Below are 20,039 nucleotides of genomic sequence, written 5' to 3' on the forward strand. Positions count from 1 at the left end.
ACTCTATCACTAGGCCAAACTCCTGGCCCCTGACCCTCCCAGTTTTAATCTCCATATTTCTTTTCTGCTTTCCCCTTTCCCCTTTGTTTCCTGAGCTCCTTTCTGCCTTTCTTCTCCTTTGCAGTGAAAGCTTAGAGAGAACACTTGGACATGTGGCCAAAGTTGAGAATGTATTTTCTACCATTACACTTACTAGAGTTTAGGTGATTCTACTTGTGACAGTGATTATTTGGCAACTTAGTAATATAGATAGGACTACAGGCAGGATTGATATTTGAAAACCTATCAGATACAACTGTCAGTCACACTCCAGGTAGTATACACTACCTTTAGTTCAGGTTTCCCTCAAGCCAGAAATGATCTACTTTTCCTTTATCAATAAAGGACTATTTTAAGCCCAATCATTCCTAGGTTAAGGTATAGCTTCCACTTTGGAAACTCAGGGACAAAAGTGCCACCTAGTGTTCCTCTGGCTCTATTGCACTTGGATTAAACAGCTTGCTGCTTGTTTACAGGTGGTAGTGGTGGTGGTGGTTGTCAATGCAACTGGTCCAGAGCATACAGAGTAATAATAGTACAAGATCAACATGCATCACTGATGCATTAATACTTTTGGAGACTGAACGATTCATTTCAATCAACGTGGTGTCCAATCCCTGCCAATTATAACCTTGATATATATGCATGTATAATCTACATATTTTCAGGTTCTTCTCCTTTCTATTTTAGCAGTGCTCTGACTTCAGCACACACTCTCTCCCCACCTCTTCCTGCTCCCGTTCCCTCCCCTTATGCTTGTCTTACTTATTGTCAATAAATACATCACTAGGGTAGCTTACAAAAAGTGCACATGCTTGAGCTTCACCCTAGAGGTTTGGATCAGAAAGCCAGGCATGAATTCTGAAACTCTGTTTTTTTTGTTGTTGTTGTTGTTTTGTGTTTTTGCCAGTCCTGGGATTGAGCTCAGGGCCTGAACACTGTCCCTGGACTTTCTCAAGACTAGAGCTCTACCACTTGAGCCTCAGCACCACTTCCGGCTTTTTTCTATGTATGTAGTACTGAGGAATCGAACCCGGGTCTTCGTGCATGCTAGGCAAGCACTCTACCACTAGGCCAAACTAAGAGGCTTTCCTGGAAATTATAAGATATGGTTAGTATTTGGGAGCTGCTGGACATGTATGTCACAGGTCTTCAAACTGCACCTTAAGTGTACTTTAAAATGCCTCAAACCCAATGATAATGATAGATTTTGACATTTGGGGGGCAGTGGTAAAAGGAATGCAGGGAGAGTGGGAGGGAGGGAGAAAAGGAGAGAGGAGGAAGGAAGAGAGGGAGTTTTGTGCAGGTGAGAAATGATTAAAATAGGGGAGGGGCTAAGAATGAAAATGCTGTTCTTAGTTCCAAGCCAATACCTGTCAATTAGTGGTTGTCTTTACCTATTCTAAGAAACTAATAACTCCTTTTCTAAGGCTTATTGTCTAATTTTTAGTCTTTGACAAAAATGTAGCTTTTACTCTCAGGAAAATAAAATCATATTTTGCCAGCTAATTTAATATCTTTTGATGGTTGCAAAAGGTATTCACTAATAAGAAAATTTCTCTTTTGTCCCTCTAGGATAACAGGCCAGCATTCTCCATCTATCCTACTGTAAGATTAGGCATTGGAAGTTCAGCTGAGCTATGGAATGTCCCTCTAAGGCTCTTGTGTTGAAGCCTTGGTCTCATCCACCCCCAGGAGGTAGTGGTAACTTTAGGAGATGAGGCCTGGTGGAGGGAGGAGGTCATGGAGACCTCAGCTCATTCCTCTCAGTTTTTGCTGCTTTCTGCCTGGAAATGAGCAGTTTCCTTTACCACATAATCCCTCACCATGTTGTTCTGCCTCCCCAAAGGCCTGAAGGCAACAGGGCCAAGAAACCGTAGATGGAAACCTTTGAGAGTATGAGCCAAAATACATCCTTCCTCTTGTTAAGGTGGTTGTCTTGGGTATTTTGTCACTGTGATGGAAAGCTGACTAATACATGGGTACAGGGCTACTGGAGGTAGGTAGAGATGGAGAGAAAACAGGCTTTAGTTTTAATTTTAAAGGAAGTCTCCCACTCCCGACATATGTAACAGAAACTCCTTTGGACATCATAGAAGGAGAGAAGGAAGGAAAGAAGGAAGGAAGAGAGAAAGAAAGGAAGGAAAGAAGGAAAGGAGGGAGGAAGAAAGACCCCCACAGTACTCCTGTAGGGCTTTACCGAATTACTGACTTAGGGGCCCATTAATTTCCAGGAAAAAAATGGGTCATTTATGTAGTCATCATGCATTTTCAAGTCAAGATGGGTACATCACTGGCGAAAGAAAAACCTTGAAAAATAGTCTAGAGATTTCTATAAAACAATTTTAGTACTTAGTGGTAATAGAGATATCATTACCAGCTCCTTCCTGGCAGATAGTGTCTAACAAGAGTGAAGCCTTTGTTGTTCCATCTCCTGACATCCTAAGATTCAGGAAAATCCACATCACTGGAAGAAGAGAGGTAAGACATGTGATGGAACTGTGGCATCCTGGCCTCTCCAGTCCAATGGACACACTCCCAGGAAGCAGAAGGCCCTGCTTCTGGAGTGGGTCAGGGATCCATTAGGGCACAGGCTACATTGCATGGCTATCCCTGAGGCCAAGCAAGAGAGTGATGGAACAAGGATGTTGCCAGATGTGCCTAGCCTTCTGCACAGCTGTGACAGAGTGAAGTACAGAGATGTTACTCTGCTGGATTTCTGTGAATGATCCACTTCCATTGTTTCCTAGACAGGACCATGTAAGAGACGTGGCAATTTGTAGAGAAATGGATAGCTATTACAATTGGGAATATGGGGTGCTGTCAGAGATGACAGATGCTGTCGTAATACTAAGTACCCAGGACAGGGTCTCCCTCCCCTGATAAAAAAATCGCTCAGCCTTGGGCGAGGAGTTTGGTCTAGTGGTAGAGTGCTTGCCTAGCATGCTAAAAGCCCAGGACTGGGAAAAAAAAATTGCCCAGCCTCAAAGGCAGTAGTGCTGAGGTTAAGAAACTCTGACTTAAATGAAAGCAGTACATTGTGTAAAATTTGTTAAAAGTCTGATAAATGTTGATTCTCATGGGTCAATCTCCTGGTGTCTATAAGGTTCTAAATCATAGACAACATGACTTTTTCTATTATGTATTATATTTTCTATTATATACACATATTAATGGCTTTTTAGCTTTGTTAATTGGCACAAAATGTGGTCACATTTTTTTTTTTTTACCTAAGAGGTTGTTATTAAGTCATGGTGCATATCAACTGCAGTTTTCCTTTTCTTTTTCTATACTGAGGACTGAACTGGGGGAGGGGGAGTTGGGGGTGAAAACCTGGGATAAAATGAAGGATGAGTGACACTTCAAAAAGAAATGTACTTGTCATCTGACTTACAACTGTAACCTCTCTGTACATCAACTTTATGATAAAAATAATTTTAAGAAATTGGGCCGGAAGTGTGGTCTAGTGGTAGAGTGCTTGCCTCGCATGCACAAAGCCCAGGGTTAGTTTCTTTGGTACGACATACACAGAAAGAGCTGGAAGTGGTGCTGTGGCTCACATGGCAACACACACACACACACACACACACACACACACACACACACACACACACACACAAACAGACTAAACCTAAAGCCTTGCTAGCAAGCTCTGTACCTTTTGAAGGATGCCTTTTGTTTTTATTTAATTAGTTAATTAATTAATTTTTGGCCAGTCCTGGGGCTTGAACTCAGAGCCTAAGCACTGTCCTTGGGCTTTCTCAAGGCTAGAGCTCTACCACTTGAGCCATAGCACCACTTCTGGCTTTTGCTATGTATGTGGTGCTGAGGAATCGAGCCCGGGTCTTCGTGCATGCTAGGCAAGCACTCTATAACTAGGCCAAACTCCCACCTGTTTTTATTTTGTTTTTGAGATACGATCTCATTAGCTTTGTTAGGGCTGGCCTCAGCATCATAATTCTCTGGTGTCTGAAGTAGCTGGGGTTAAAAATTAAAGGCATGTACTACCCTATCCCTCTGGATCTTTGCGTTTGTTCTGCTTTACTGTTTGAGATGGGGGTCTCACGTTGCATAGCTAGGCTGTTTTGAACTTTTGGGCTTACATAAGCCTCCTTCCTCAGCCTTCAGAGCGCTGAGACTCTAGACACATACCACTTCATCCTAAGGCATGATGAACTCCAGAAAACAAAGTAGAATTCTGTGCCCTCTTAAGCTTCCTTGCTTCTGATTTGATCAAGATATTTTAAAATAACTACCTGGAGAGATGAAAAAGTAACCTGTTAATGTATTAGCTGATTTTATCACCAGTTACATAATCATTAATTGACTTCCCCTCCTACTGCTGACTAATATTGCTGTCAAGTTCTGCACGATGAATATTCAGAACAAAATATTTCTACAAATAGCTTTGGTAGAATCTCTGGAGGGCAAGCATTTCCATGTTCTCCGTTGGATGAGCACCGTGGCAGACAGAGAGCAGAGCCAAGCCTTCGAGGTAAGGTTCCAGCACCCCAGCTCAGGTATCCTCAAATGACCACAATATGCAGTCTGTTTTCTTTTTTAATTTTATTATTATAAAGGAGATATATAGAAGGGTTACTGCTTTCTAAGCTAGGTAATGAGTACATTTGGTTTTGGACAATATACCCCTCATTTTTATGCCCCCCTTTTTCCCCCCAAAGACAGTAAAGTAAACCAACAAGACGAAAAGAAAAAGAAAAAGAAAAAAACTTCTTATTTCTACTTCCTGGAGTTTATGTCAATAAATACTTAAAATTTTGTTTTTATTATTGTTATAAATGGGGCGTACAGCTGGGTTACAGTTACATGTCATGAATAAATACATTTTTAAAACAATATGACCCCTTTCCTTGCTCTCCCTCACTTTTCCCATCCTATCCCCACCCACAAGTTGTATAGTTGATTTTCAACATAGTGTCACTGCTGCATCTGTACACCTTGGTCCCACGTTTTCTGTGCTTTCCCTTACCCTCCCAAGACACATCAACAAGCAAGATAAAAAAATGAAACAAAACCAACAACAAGGTAAAACACCCTCATTTCCATTTTCTAGGGCTCATTTCAAAAACTACCATTTTATGTGATCAGAAGCACACGGGCATTGCACCTTTGTAGTACTCTCCCAAGAATATCCTCCTTTAGTCTCACTATGTGTGAATGCTTACAGTCCTGTATAACTTATCATGTCCCATTTTATTTTAGATTTAGATTTCACATATGAGAGAATATTTGTACCATTCGTCTCTCTGAGCTTGACTTAACATGATGTGTTCCAGGTCCATCTATTTCCCTGCAAAAGACATCATATGATTCTTTCTAATGGCCGTGTAAAATTCTATTGTGTGTAGGTACCACATATTTTGGATCCACTCACCTATTGTAGGGCAACTGGGATGTGGTTTTATGGTATCCTGGCTTGCCATGTTCTGGGTAAATGCGCAGGGCATGCCATCTTTACTCAAGGTACACTCAGGTAGAGGTGGTTACTTCCTTACTCATCCTCTACATCTGATGTCATTCTCCAGGACATATAATTTTGGCCTTAGGCTCTGTTATATTTATCACACAGAATGGACAGGCAGTTATAATAGACACTGAACACATACTAAGAAGTAAACATGAGTACAAGGGTAGAAACCATTCCCTTTAAGCTCAGGGAGACAGTATGAATGGGGACAGGGTATCCTAATTCGACTGTATGAATGTACTGGACCAGTAATGACAATGAGTCCACTGACTGAACTGGCATGAGGTGTAATCACACATATATTTTTCTTCTAAGAAGCTGCTATTGAATTACAGCGCAGACCAGTTAGTGGCATTTTCTTCCTCCCTTGAGATGAGTCTGGCTATGTTTTCCAGAGTGGTCTCAAGTGCAGGCCTCAATTTAAATTCAGTGTCTTGTATTGAATCTTCCAAATGAGCAACTCCTATTGAATTCAAAGTGGAGCCGGGGAGAAAGTACCTTCATCATCTTCAAGGGTGCTATTAGGTTTCTAGTTATTGCCACAGGAGCTCTAACCCCAGGTGAGCATATTACTAAAATTGTCACAATGGAAGTGGAGCTATGGCTCAAATGGTAGAACACCAGTCTTGAGTGAAAAAGGTTTAAGGCCACAAGTTCAAGCCCTAGGACCAGCCCCAAATAAATAACATATTGATAGACAACACATTAAGGGAGAAAAAAAGAAATGAAGGGAGCAAGGATGACAAATGCTGTCATGGTATTCAATATAGACTGTAGAAAAAAATGAAGTATGCAACTTGTGTGCAGGGATGGGAGGGGGATACTGAGGGAAAGTGAAGGAAGGGGCCACATTGTCCCCAAACAATCATACTTACTACCTGACGAATGGTAATTCCTCTGCACAACACCTTAATGGTAGCAACGCTATATTAAAAAGTTCATGACAGCTCTCTCACTCACATCTTAGAGGTGGCCCTGACTGGTCAGTATGATTCTCAATGCTAGGCGTGGAATAAAACTCTGTTTAACTTAACTTCTAAATTCCGCTTTTGTGTCAGACTCGTTCCTTTGGTCACGGACCCTAACATTTGGGGCCTCGTCTGGGATCAAAAGATGAGGACTGAGCCAGCATCATAATTTTGAACAAAACCTCCGGAGCAATCTCCAGCAGGCCTATGGAGAAGGACAGCAAATCCTCATTCAGATGTAATTTTGGCCCTCACTAAGTTCCAGGACTCCAACCACTGTGAAAGGAGCAGGAAAGAGCTACTGGATTCATCACTCCCAGATGGAGACAACATGAGAATGTCACAGCATGATAGACTGATGAAAGATAACCTGGCAGATATAAAAGGAGACTTGAGCACGAAAAGCTTATCCAGCTGGTCTCCATGATAACACCCCCAATATCTGCAATTGCAGAATCCTTAGCTTTACTAATGTTGCTCTTGGCCCCTGCATTGTAAACAGCATAATGATCATTTGTACAAAGGAGAATTGGGGTGGTTAAAAGGCCAGTGTTGAAGACTCAGTATGGCCCTTATGACAGGAGGATATAGGGTGGAAGGAAGAGTCAAAGATTTGACTCATTTTCCAAAATGAGGGGGGAATGAAGGGACCCCTTTCTTGACTTCCCAAAATCCATCCACTCTAGGCATTTCCCATATTTATGACAAAGGACTTGACCTGAGGTGGGGGCTGCGAATCTCTGATAACAGCTCAGATTACAAGAGCAGCTAAACCAGGTGGAGTTACCAGAATTCCTCCCCACCCCACCCCCCTTGGCCTGCCAGGGAATTCCCTCCCCTTCCTTTGTCGTCAGAGCAGTGCGCCTGAAGCCCACCGAAATGATAGGTCAGTTCAAACAGCAAAGGTGTCAGTGGTTGCCCCAGCCATCAATCAACCATGCTCAATTCCATTGGCCACCTGTATATGGCCAGCCCAACCACATGGCTGGGGCCTATAAAAGTAGCCTGTAAGATCAGGCCGGGTCGCTCTCTCACTCACATCTTAGAGGTGGCCCTGACTGGTCAGTATGATTCTCGATGCTAGGTGTGGAATAAAACTCTGTTTAACTTAACTTCTAAAAAAATAAATAAAAATAAAAATAAAAAGTTCATGACAAAGTGGAAATCCAGATCTTCAGTTTAAAGTTTTCCTCGTTTTAGACAGTCACTGGTATAATCCTAGCTACTCAGGAGTCTAAGATTTGAGGACCACAGTTCTAAGCCAGCCTGCAGAGGAATGTCTTATCTCCAATTAGACATCAAAAAACTGGCCATAGAGCTGTGACACAAGTGGCAGAGTTTTAGCATTGAAGGAAAAAAGCTCAGGAACAGGGCCCAGGCTTGAGTTGAAGCCTCAGAATTAGTACACACATACACACACACACACACACACACACACACATCTTTCTAGTTTTAAACATTGTTAACTGATTAGGAGAAAAAAACTATATGGGCCATAGAAGAACTAAAAAGATCGTACCTATGGTTCTTAGTGGTGTTTATGTAAGCCCCAAAGTAAGGCTTCTCTCTCTGTCTCATCAAAGGTAGAACAATTTGAGTCACACAGCTTTCAGGCAGATTGGGGTCAAAATTTCAGTTTTGATATTGATTTAATAATAAAGGATTTAGACTTAACTGTAAAGACATAGGAACTCTTAAGTTGAGGCCACCCTCCTTCCCTTCTGTATTCCAGCCATTTACTCTGGTGAGGTAGGGTTACTTTATAACCAATAGAACTAGCCAGTTATTCCATTCCAGAGGGAGAGAAGGAGGAAGAAAGGGACAGAGGGAGAGAAGGAGAGACAGAGAAACACACAGAAAAAGAGATAGGAGAGGGCAGGGGGGGGGGCGGGGCTGAGCTGAGTATAACAACTTCCACACTCATTCCAAGCTCTGCATGCAGCCTTGCTTCATGCTATGGCAAGGGAAGCAGAAAGTGAGGCTCAGATGCTACTTCCAGGAAGTGCCTCCATATAAGAACACAAGTGGTAAGTGATTCACTTGTCCAGCTATTAGGACTTTGTGAGTCCCCACTTCTGTTCACCTGGCTTAATCTCTGATCTTCACAACTTCTAACTTATAGAGCTATTGATATAATCAGGTATTCCCCGTGTGGCCAGTATGCCATCTCTAGGGGACCCATCTCCACAGTGGAGAAGTGTGCAGGTATGAGCTCTGCATAGGTGACAGGATGTGACGGGGGTTCTCTGCCCTTTCTCTTGCCCTGTGTGTTGAGGCTTCAAGACAGTAGGCAACCAGTCCTCCACTTCTTCCAAAGCCTGAAACACAACACAATACTTCCTTTCACAGTGGGTGCTCTACCACTTGAGCCACCACTGTGTAAATTAATCTGGTTAATGGCACATAATTAAACATCTCCACTTCAACACAGGACTTTCAAGCTGAGAGCAGGAAACCAGTTGCTTCTGCAGCTAGAGTGGAAAGGACAGGAGAAGCTTTAATGGTGAAATAATTTCAAAGATTTGATGATTACATACAAATAGAGAGCTTAATTATTAAGGTAAAGCTATTTTTTTTAATTAGAGAGATTGGAAGACAATTTCATTAGCAAAAGCACAAATAAAGCATGGTAACTTCTTCCCACCCACTTGAAACCTACAACATTTTATGCAGCCGTCCTTCAGATGGATTTGAAGGGGACAGAAGAAAAATACATGAAGTTTTGCCTTTCTTTCTTGCAAGCATTCTACCATGATCTTAACCTTTTTGTTTTTAGTTGGTTTTTGAGATAGAGTTTTTTTTTTTAACCTAAGCTGGCTTTGAACACACAGTCTTCTCTTTCCCACATAGTGGAAAATTTTTAAATTAAGTTGGTTTCTAAGTACATCTTATGGACGTTGTGGTTTTGTTAAACTTGCATTGTTTTTTTCTGTTGGTAAAAACCCATCTCAGCTAGACATGCTGATGCATACCTACAGCCTTAGCAGATCAAAAGTGTAGTGAGTTCAAGGCCAGCATGAGCTACATAATAAAATCTTGTTTCAAAAAGAGAGAGAGAGGGGCCAGGAATTTGGCCTAGTGGTAAAGTACTTGTCTAGCATGCACAAAGACCGGGGTTCAATTCCTCAGTACCACATACACAGAAAAAGCCAGAAGTGGTGCTGAGGCTCAAGTGGTAGAGCTCTAGCCTTGAGAAAGCCCAAGGACAGTGCTCAGGCCCTGAGTCTAAGTCCAGGACTGGCAATAAAATATATATATATATATATATAATAAACATATAAAAAAAGAGAGAGAGAGAGAGAGAGGGCTGGGAGCATGGCCTAGTGGTAAAGTGCCTAGCATGCGTGAAACCCTGAATTTAATTCCTTGGTTACCACATACTCAGAAAAAGTGGCAAGTGGTGCTGTGGCTCAAGTGGTAGAGTGCTAGGAGGAAGCCAAAGACAGTGTCCAGGCCCTGGGTTCAAGCCCCAGGATTGGCATGAAAGAGAAGAGAGAGAGGGGATGGGGGAGAAGAAAGAAGGAAGGAAAGGAGAGGAAATGAATAGAGAGGAAATGAAGGAAAAACCTGTCAATCCAGTTTGCATGACAGTTTGAGGCATGTTTTGATCAATGCCACAGCTCTATTTCTCATTGACTCTCCCAGCTCTGCCCTTCTTCCTTGTTAGTTTCTTCATCAGATTAGAATTCTTCTTGATGTCAAGGTAGCTGCCAGTGGTAGGTGTGCACATACACTTCCTGCTTGCTTTTGAAGGGAAGAGGAGGATGTCAGTTACCACAATCACAGAACAAAACTCCTCCATTTCCTGTAGAGCAGAGCAGTTAGGAGGAAACTCCTATAGCCAGAAAATGTTGTTTCCAGGTAGAATTACTCCTGTGTAAATCTATCTAGCTAATTAAACTACCCAAGATCTACAAAAGGCTTCCTTTTTCCTTGTAGAGAAAAGGTGAAGCCAATCCAAATTCATGTGTGGTACTCAGCAGGACAACACATACATACCTATTGACAGCGGTCAATAAGATGGCTAGAAGATGTGGTCTTTGAGATAAAGGCTTTAATGAGGATAGGTGTTGGAACCAGACTGGAGTTTGGTTGGATTGTAAATTGTGAAGGAACTGGATGCCTGAGATCCCGGGCTGGAAGTATGGGGGAGAGTAAGTGGGGAATTATAATATTGTAACTACAAGTAGTTGCTTTGTTGAACACAGAGTACTGGGGATGTGAGACAAAGAAGACAGGCTCAAGGCACTTGGATGGAGTGTCAGTAGAAACTGTCAGGAAAGAGACAACACAACAGGCTCAAGTAGGGGGTCACTGAGAAGGACTTCATCAAAGGGCTGTTTGAAGGTGTGGACTGAGGGAATCTAAGGTGGAGATGGTGAGTAGGACTAATGAAAGCAGGAAGTCCTTTCCATTCCTATGTATGAAGGGGAAATATGAGAGATCTTGGAGTCAGTGAATCTTCTTGATAGTGAATCTGCTTGCCTACTTGCAGCTGCCTGGCTTGGAGTTTCAAGATATGATATCCAGCCTTCTGTCTCCTTTGTCAATACTGGTGGTGGTGGTGGTGGTAGTTGCTTTCCTTCCTTCCTTCCTTCCTTCCTTCCTTCCTTCCTTCCTTCCTTCCTTCCTTTCTTCCTTCCTTCCTTCCTCCTCTCCTCTTCCTCATCCTCCTCTCCTCCTCCTCATCCTCCTCTCCTCCTCCTCCTCCCTCTCTCTCTTTTGTTTTATTTTATTTTTTATTTTGGGGCTCTGAGGGTTTGACCTAGGGCCTTCTGCTCACTAGATATACGTTCTGTTACTTGAGCTATACCCCCGGCCCTCTTTGCCTGGGAAGCTTGCTAGTCCTTTTGAATAGCTGAGATTATAGGCCTAAACCAGCACACTGTTCATGATACTGAGGTCTTTGATTAGTGAACAACAGACTGTCAGGGGAATAGTAAACTCATCAATACAGAATCCCCAGATCAGCATCCTGAAGCTCAGAATAGAGTAAACCAGAGTGGAAAGTAAATCCAGAGAGCCAAACAGAAAACACTGGGCACAAGAGAGACAAACAGAAAATTGTTGAGATATTCTGTGCGGTGGATGGCAAGAGCCTGGGGAGGTTTGAAGAGTAGGAGTGCTGTTTACCTCTAGAGGGCACTCAAGGACCTTTCTTTCTCCACTGAAAGAGCAAGAAAGTATTGGTCAGGGATGGAGCTAAAGGAGTGAAGGGATTGCCTGTTAACATGTCTCGCTTTCAAGAATACATTCATTACATTGGGGTGGATTGTGGTAGTAACAAGACTAAACAAAGATAATATTAAATCTTTACTGGGGTGCCAAGTTTTTGAATGTCATTTATTTCCTCTCCCCCACCCCCCGCCCAGTATTTATGTTTAAACTCAGGGTCTTATGCTTGCTAGGCAGGCCCTTTGTTGTTTTATTTTAGCTTTGGTTATTTTTTGGATAGATTCTCATGTTTTCTTAGGACCTCTGGTATTCCAGACATGTAATCTGTGACCTCCTGTGTACTGGTAGCACAGATGTGTACCACCACACTGGTTAGTTGAGATGCAGTCTCACTAATGGCTTGCCTAGGCAGACTCTGAACCTCAATCTCCTTCTCTTGAGTAACTGACATTACAATTACAGGTGTGCATCACTGTACTTGTTCTCTAGCACAATTCTTTGAGGCAAACACCACTATTATTATGAATAGACTGATAATCTGGAATTAAAACCCATTTACACTCTGCTGTATTGTATAGAACTGACTCAGTGCTAAAATGTTAGTGTTTTAGTTCCGCAGGTTCTGCCTCTTGGAAAATGTGTGTGTGTGTGTGTGTGTGTGTGTGTGTGTGTGTGTGTGTGTGTGTGTCATGGGGCTTGAACTCTGGGCCTGGGCACTGAGATCTTCAGCTTAAGGCTAGCGCTCTACCATTTGAGCCATAGTGCCACTTCCAGTTTTCTGGTGGTTAAATGGAGATAAGTGTCTCACGGGCTTTTGTGCCCAGGCTGGCTTTGAACTGTGATCCTCAGATCTCAGCCTCCTCAGTAGCAAGGATTACAGGTGTGAGCCATCTATGGGTTTCCTTGGAAACCCATTTTATTTGCATATGTCTAAACCAGTTTTACAGGCTGTTCACTGACAACAATCCATAATATAAAACAAAGACAGTCCTGGACATAGGGGTCAAATCTGGAATTTCAGCTAGTCAAGTAAGGGAGACTGAAATTGAAAACTACCCTGGGCCAAGATGAAATGCAAGACCCTATCTGAAACAAACAAACTAAAAATGGAAAGAAGGACCAACCTCAAGAGGTCCTGAGTTCAATCCCCCATCTCAAAACACACACTCTCCCTCCCTCCCTCCCTCCCTCTCTCTCTCTCTCTCTCCCCACCCTCTCCCTCTCCCTCTCTCCCTCCCTCCCTCCCTCTCTCTCTCTCCCCCCCCTCTCCCTGCCCCCCAACATAAACAAAAAGGAGAACTATACCCTCTTTCTGGTAGAGATTATTGTTTCTATCTTGTCCAATTTCAGCCTTTTCAAATAGACCGTATTCATTCTTCTTATAATCTGCTGCTCTTATTTTTGAAATCTCCCCAGTTTATATTAGCTGGCCTCAATCTCCCTTTCGATCCTCACCTATTTCCCCTGCTGCATGCATCTAGGTCTTTGCAGGAAGCAGATGGCACCCTGGAGCGGGCTTAGCTGGATAGAATTTCATGTGAGGATTATTTACAGGAGCGTGGGCAGGGTTAGTGGAACCAGCAAGTTCTGGGGATGTGCCTGCTCGCTGGCTCTCTTGCTCACTAGCTCGTGGGAACCAGGGAAGCAGATACTGCACTGTGCAGGGGAGGCTGCCATGGCTGGGCACCAGAGCCTCTACTGGCACTGTGGCAAGACAAGGGGGCCAGAGGAGGACAGTGTCACAATCCCTGGCCTTGCTTCCTTCTGTGTTGGAGATTCTTGCCAGGGGTCTCATTGTTGAGAGGGTAAAGAAAACAATGAAGCAACATGTCTTTTCAAGGTCAACATGTAGGTCACAGAGCATGAAAGGGAATGGCAGAGAAGAAGCCTAAGAACACCATGCCAGGACACTTGATTGTCACTCAGCTTCCTCTCTAGTTCCCCCAGTTTGCCAAAGAAACTTGGGCCCTTGACACAGGAAAGGCAGTCACATGAGCTTCCATCATTGGGGTCACAGGCATTCAGTCCTTGTCCTTCCTGGAATCTAAGCTGCATGGAGAGTATCTAGCCAGGTGTCAGCCAGCAATGAAAGGGGAAAATAGCAACAATTAGAATAAAACAACCATCTGAGCAGTGCCTTCTCCCACACTCACTGAATGACTGCTGACCCTTCTCTTGGCAATGACATGCTCACTTGCTAGAGGGGGTGGAGAGCCAAACCTTTACTCTCCTCACATCCAGAGGCTGGGCATCTGCTGTTCTTTCCCACTGGCCATGACTGTTGGACATGAAGGTCACTGAACCTGATGGGTTTCGTATTGCTGGCCACCACTTTGGGTGCTTGACTTTGATTATCAAGGAGAAACGGGGCTTATTACTTTAAACTGAGAGAAACAGTAGAACTGGAACCCATCAGATTTGGTGCCTTCCATGTCCAATAGTCATGGCCAAGGGGAAAATAGCAGCAACTCAATAGAAACACGCTGACTAGTACAGGCCCATCATTCTCTGCCCTTAATCAATGGCATGGCTCTCTTTAAAAGTTCATTGGGGAAATTCTTATGTCCCTTAGCAAAAATATTCTTCCTGTTTGGCACAGAGATCTCAGGCTCATTAGGTGTAACGTTTCAGTAAGAAGGCGGAGTAATTCCAATAGGTTATTACATATGAATGAGGGAAACTCACTCTTGGTTTTCCAGAGCCATACTTTTTCTTTTCTTCCTCTCTCTCTCTCTCTCTCTCTCTCTCTCTCTCTCTCTCTCTCTCTCTCTCTCTCTCTCTCTCTCTCTCTCTCTTTCTCTCTCTCTCTCTTTTTCCTCCCTCTGTCTCTCTGGACCTTTTTCATTCAAGGCTAGTACTCTACCACTTTGAAGCACAGCACCCCTTTCAGTTTTCTGGTGCTTGATTGGAGATGAGAGTCTGGATTTTCCTGCCTGGGCTGCTTTGAACTTTGATCCTCAGATCTCAGCCTCTTGAGTGACTGGGATTATTGGCATGAGCCACTGCTGCCTGGCTCAGAGCCATGTTTTCACTAGCTTGTATTGCTACTGATCTGACCATACAAAGGATTGTACCTACCACACAACACGTTGTTTGTAGCTGGTGTTGTAAATGAGCCTTTAATAGACAATTCCATTAATTCTCCAAGCTAGTGCTACTTGGTGAGAACAACGAAGTGAGTAAAATTCTATCACTGAGTAAAATTCTACCATTGTTTACCTCTAAATGGTCTCTTTGAATACTAACAATGGTACATGGGATATCATGGGGGTAAATAAGACAGTCAATTAATCATAGATGGAGTGGCCTGGCAGAAGCATGAACAGCATGAGGGTTTGGAGAAATCAAAATCTCCAGACTACGGCATTAGGGAAAGAGGTTCACTGACAGTGAAGGAGGAGGAATCATGGTTTTTTTTGTTGCCTTCTGGATAGTAGACCTCTAGTGGGAGACATTCATATAGGACTCAAATAACTTGTGCCCTATAACCTTTCTTAGAGATCCAACATGTAAGGTTCTGGCAGATGATCTTGGTACCAATATCTTAGTACTTGTATAAGTTGATCAATGTATATTAGCGGCTGCCTAGAAATCCTCATATTACAGAAAACCTCTTGTTATCTCTTACTTCATGTGGCCCAGCCATACAAACCTCCAGAAATGCACTGAGAAATTTCTCTCTGACGTTCAGAGCCACTTGCTATTGATCTATCCCCTTCTTTCTCATTTCATGATCATAGGAAATTCCCCATGACATCAGAGGCATCATTTGAAGGAAAGGCGGGAAGCAGTAAGTCTGATTCATCTACTTATGCAGAGAAAAGCAATGCTGAAAATAGACCTGGGGAGGTGAGGAGAGACAGAATAGCAGCTCACCCACACATGTGCAGTTTCTTACTCTTAAGTTAAAGGAAAATGACTCTTTTTCTTTGTTTCCAGTCCTGGAGCTTGAACTGGAGCCGAAGCACTGTCCTTGGGCTTTCTCAAGGCCAGCACTGTACCACTTGAGCCACAGCACTGTTTCTGGCTTTTTCTATGTATGTGGTACCGAGGAATCAAACCTGGGTCTTCGTGCATGTTGGGTAAGCACTCAACCACTAGGCCAAACTCCGGGCTCAGGGAAATGATTAGCAAGCTTTAACTTAACTTTGTGTGGAAAGATCCTCATAAATAGAAAAGCATCTTGATTACATGCCAATGATACAGTGAAGGGTTCGTGGGGCATGTGACATATATTTCCACAAACACAGGAAAGCTATTTCAATAATCCTGTTGAAAGAGTGTGGTGGATTGGCTCAGGCTGGTGGCAGGGAATATGTAAATAAGAGAGTTTAAGTGTATTTGGAAGATTGAACCAATAGGACTTTTTTGAAGGACTGAGTGTGAGATTCGAGGAAAGCCAAGTCAAGCATGATTTTGACTTCTTTCCTGAATGAGGATAAAGCTATCCTTGACTTAACAAAGAGACTTGGTAGAGAGGAATTCAATGTTGGACAGCTTCGGTTTGATGTGCATTTAGCCCTTGTGAAAGGATGATGAATTTAGATTTCAGAATAAATGTGCAGGTGTAAATGAAATTTCACCTGGATAGGCATAGAGGTTAGAAAACTTGGTGAAAGTAACGAACAGGAGATTAAAAGGACTGAAGTACCTCAAAAAACGCAATCAGTAACACAGGAAGAAGAAACAATCTGTGGGTCGTCCTAGGGTATTTCAAAACTGTGACAGGGCTAGCTGACTTAACACCCCTTACCTCTGTAATCATTACCTGCTGGGAACACAAGTCCAAGGACATTTTTCCAGTCTCGATGCCAAACCATGTTCATGAGCAATTATACAGTACCTGGTACTTCCTAATTATTGCAAGTTGTTGAGTGAATTTTTTCAGGGCTCTGGGGACAGACCAAATCTCCTAACACTTGAGCTCTGTTTGAAATACATTTAGGCTCCTTAGAATAGAGGAATACTGGGGACTAGGTATGGCAAAGTATGGCTTCTGTTTGTGACTGAGCTGGAAGTCAGCTGCACTATCTAACAAATCCATTCTTTTCTGATTAGCTCTATCCAAATCTTTTTTTGTCCCTAAAAATCTCAGTTCTGTCCTTCCATAATAAAACCTTTAACTCATTGTCAACTCGATGTCATCTCTTCTTTGGAGTAGTCAACTGCATTCTTTACACTGAAATCTCTATCTAAATCATCCCTGCAGAAAAGACTACTTGCACCATTTCAGCTCAAACTAGACTAGTTTCTTCCACTTACCTTTCACTTTATCTCACTCATTACTTCTTTGGCTGGTTGTTGACTTTTCCACCAAAATATCTCCTGAGTGAGGGACTTCTCTTATTCTTTTTTCTGTCCCCTGGTGTAGAAATCTAGAACAAAGCTCTGCTCCTAGCAGGCAATTCGGTAAAAGTTGGGGTATGGATAAATCAGTTCTCTCAGATCTTGTCAAAGTAGTACTTTAGGAAATAAATATATGATCCAGATTCATGCTCAGCATAAGTAATATGAAAAAATATGATTTCCAACCAAGAAGAAAATGAGTAATTTGGTTGTTGTTATTTTGTAGTTGTAGTAACTTTGTTGTGTTAGTGGTTATAACAGCTAATAATAGCAATTGAATTCCTAATATTCAAAATACTGTATTCTACCAGGATCCAAAGAGGAGCAATCATTCATAGACAATAACAGTCACTTTCAGCAGCAGGTCCAGGGTATTTTCAATGAAAGTCATTTCTGGACAAATGTATTTCAGAGAAATTTAAATTTTCATTTGAGATGAACAGTCTGTAATTTCTGTCTTGTCATTGTACCCAGCAATCCTGTACTCATTCTTGATGCTTTAAAGGGGAAAGAAATAGTATTTCTCACCTCACCAGAAACAGAATAGGAGTTCATTATAAAGGGCTTCAAGAATAACTGTCTTATCCAAAGATTCTCAATCCAGATTATGTGCATAGAAAATATATATACATATATATGCTCTGACTTTGAAAATATCCAGCGTGATATTGATTCCTTAGAATTAATAGATTCACATGGAAACCAGTTACCAGAGTATACATCATATTGAGCTTAATCTCTACTGTAAGCTAATGACATCAACACAGAAATATTCTAAGCACATAAACCAGGTATTTATGCAGCCCAAAGGTAAGGATAGCAAAAGTACATAAGGTTATAAAAGAAATAAAATTACAAAGATAAGCAATAAGAGAAGCTTTTATTTCTGTCTTAAATGTAGGTTTGGGTAAATCCAAATGTAGCTCCTTGTGGTAAATTTCTGAGCAGGTTTGGTAGGAAAAAAGGGAAAATCTTTTTTTGGCTCATCCTGGCGTGGAGATGGTATAAGAAAACCTCAGAAAGTAAAATGCATTTTTCTCTTCCTCATGTCTCTACCAACTTGTCCAGTGAAACTTTTCTTTAGTCTTTTACTGATTCCAAAACTTATTTAAAATTTTTGCCTTTCACTTCTTATTTCCTTTCTACAGATGGTCCTGGGTAAAATAGAAGCCTGTAAAAGTAAAGCTTAAAAGACTTTCTTTCCTTTTCTTGGCTTTAAAATGTTTCATATGACTACATGATAGTCCTACCTCATCCACCCACACTTACATATTTCCTCTTCCTAGCATTAATAGGCCTAAACTTTTGGTGAGGCAGGAAATTTAGAATGAGAAATTGCTTCTGTCTTTTTTTCCCTCCCCTTGAAGGAGTTTTTAGAAATACTGAAGGGGTTCAATGGAGTACGTGTGCTCTCTTCCATCCTGTTTCTCCCACTGAATGAGGCACTAAAACAGCACAATTATGCACAACATCTGAAGGCTGTGAAAAGTAAATAAATAATAGAAGGCTGACTGGAGGAGAAGAATAAAATGTTGAGTTTATCATCTTGCCCCCCTCTAGTAATCCTTGGAATCAGCTCAGGGTTGCTTCAAACCCCAAATGACCCCTAAGGCACACACAGAGGGAACTCAGGAGTGGGTTTTTGTTTTGCTTTGCTTTGTTTTTCAGTTCTGGCTTGGAATGGGAAAGGAAACTCCTTATATTTGAGAGGCTAGAGGAAAAAACAACAACATTATTTCAAAATTTTCCTGATCTTCAGTTTCATTTTAGCCTCTGTGAAAGCAACACATGGTAACCGTCACAGAAATACATAAGAATCAAAACTGTGAGAGAAGGGAGCATGTCTCTGAACAAACTGTGGCTCCAAGACTGCGAGTAAAACTCCAGTGGCTTTTTCTGTCTTTGTTCTTATATCAGTTCTAAAGTGTGTGTGTGTGTGTGTGTGTGTGTGTGTGTGTGTGTGTGTGTGTGTGTGTTGGGATGAGGATGGGGAAGCTCAGGAAATACAAGAAAAAGCAAACTTACACAAACCCATCTTCCTGACCAAAAGAACAATAAGAGAAACCAAGAGGCACTAAGGAGATCATAAAAAGAATCTTGGGATTTCAACCACCCAAAAGCTGTTTGTGAACTTCTGGGATCATTCTTGATTGTATACATGCATGGACATGACTTTAAATAATACAGATATCAAGAGATTGATAAATAGGACTGGCCCCTGACAAGATAATTGACATATAAGATGGCTTATATGTGAGACAATAGAGGTTTCAGAAACTGAACTGACATGGAAATCATAATCCACAGATAACTGTTGAAACTATAGACCAGATGTCTGTTACCTGAAAAAGTACAGAATACAAGCAAGACCTGGAATTCCATCACATAACATTCAATATTCTAGGAAATAGTCCCAGAGTATTCAGTATGCAAAAAGTAAGGCCACAACTCATTTGGGAAAAGATGGTCAGCAAATAACAATATCAAGATGACATAGATTTTGTAATTATTTGACCAAGAGTTACTAATGGAGCTATATTGAAACTATCCCAGCTTAAGGAAAAAACCTGCTATATAATGGAATAATAGAGTACTTCAGCAAAAGAACAGAAGACATAAAGAAAATCTTTTTGAAATGTTAAAATGGAGATATACAACTTAAAAAAATTCATGGGTGCGCTCAATAGAAAAGAGGAGCTAAGAGAAAAACATGATTACTGAGTTTGAGCAACAGAGAGAAAAAGATTAGAAAAAAATGAAGAGATTCATGGATCTGTTGGCATAATGAAATGGTCTAACATTTGTGTCATCAGCATCTTGGAAGCAGAGGAAACAGTGTGACACAGAAAAGGTACTTGAACAAATAATAGATGAAAACAACCTCAATTTATTAAGACAAATAAACAAGATTCATGAAGTTCAGTGAATCTCAGAGATGATAAGAAATTCTTACCAGATACAGTATATTATTAAATCAGAGAAAAACAATAAATTACTTAGAGGGAGACAATGATTTAAACAAC

The sequence above is a fragment of the Megascapheus bottae genome, chromosome 2, assembly GCF_031878675.1.
Source record: "Megascapheus bottae isolate mThoBot1 chromosome 2, mThoBot2.hap1, whole genome shotgun sequence".
NCBI lineage: Eukaryota > Metazoa > Chordata > Mammalia > Rodentia > Geomyidae > Megascapheus > Megascapheus bottae.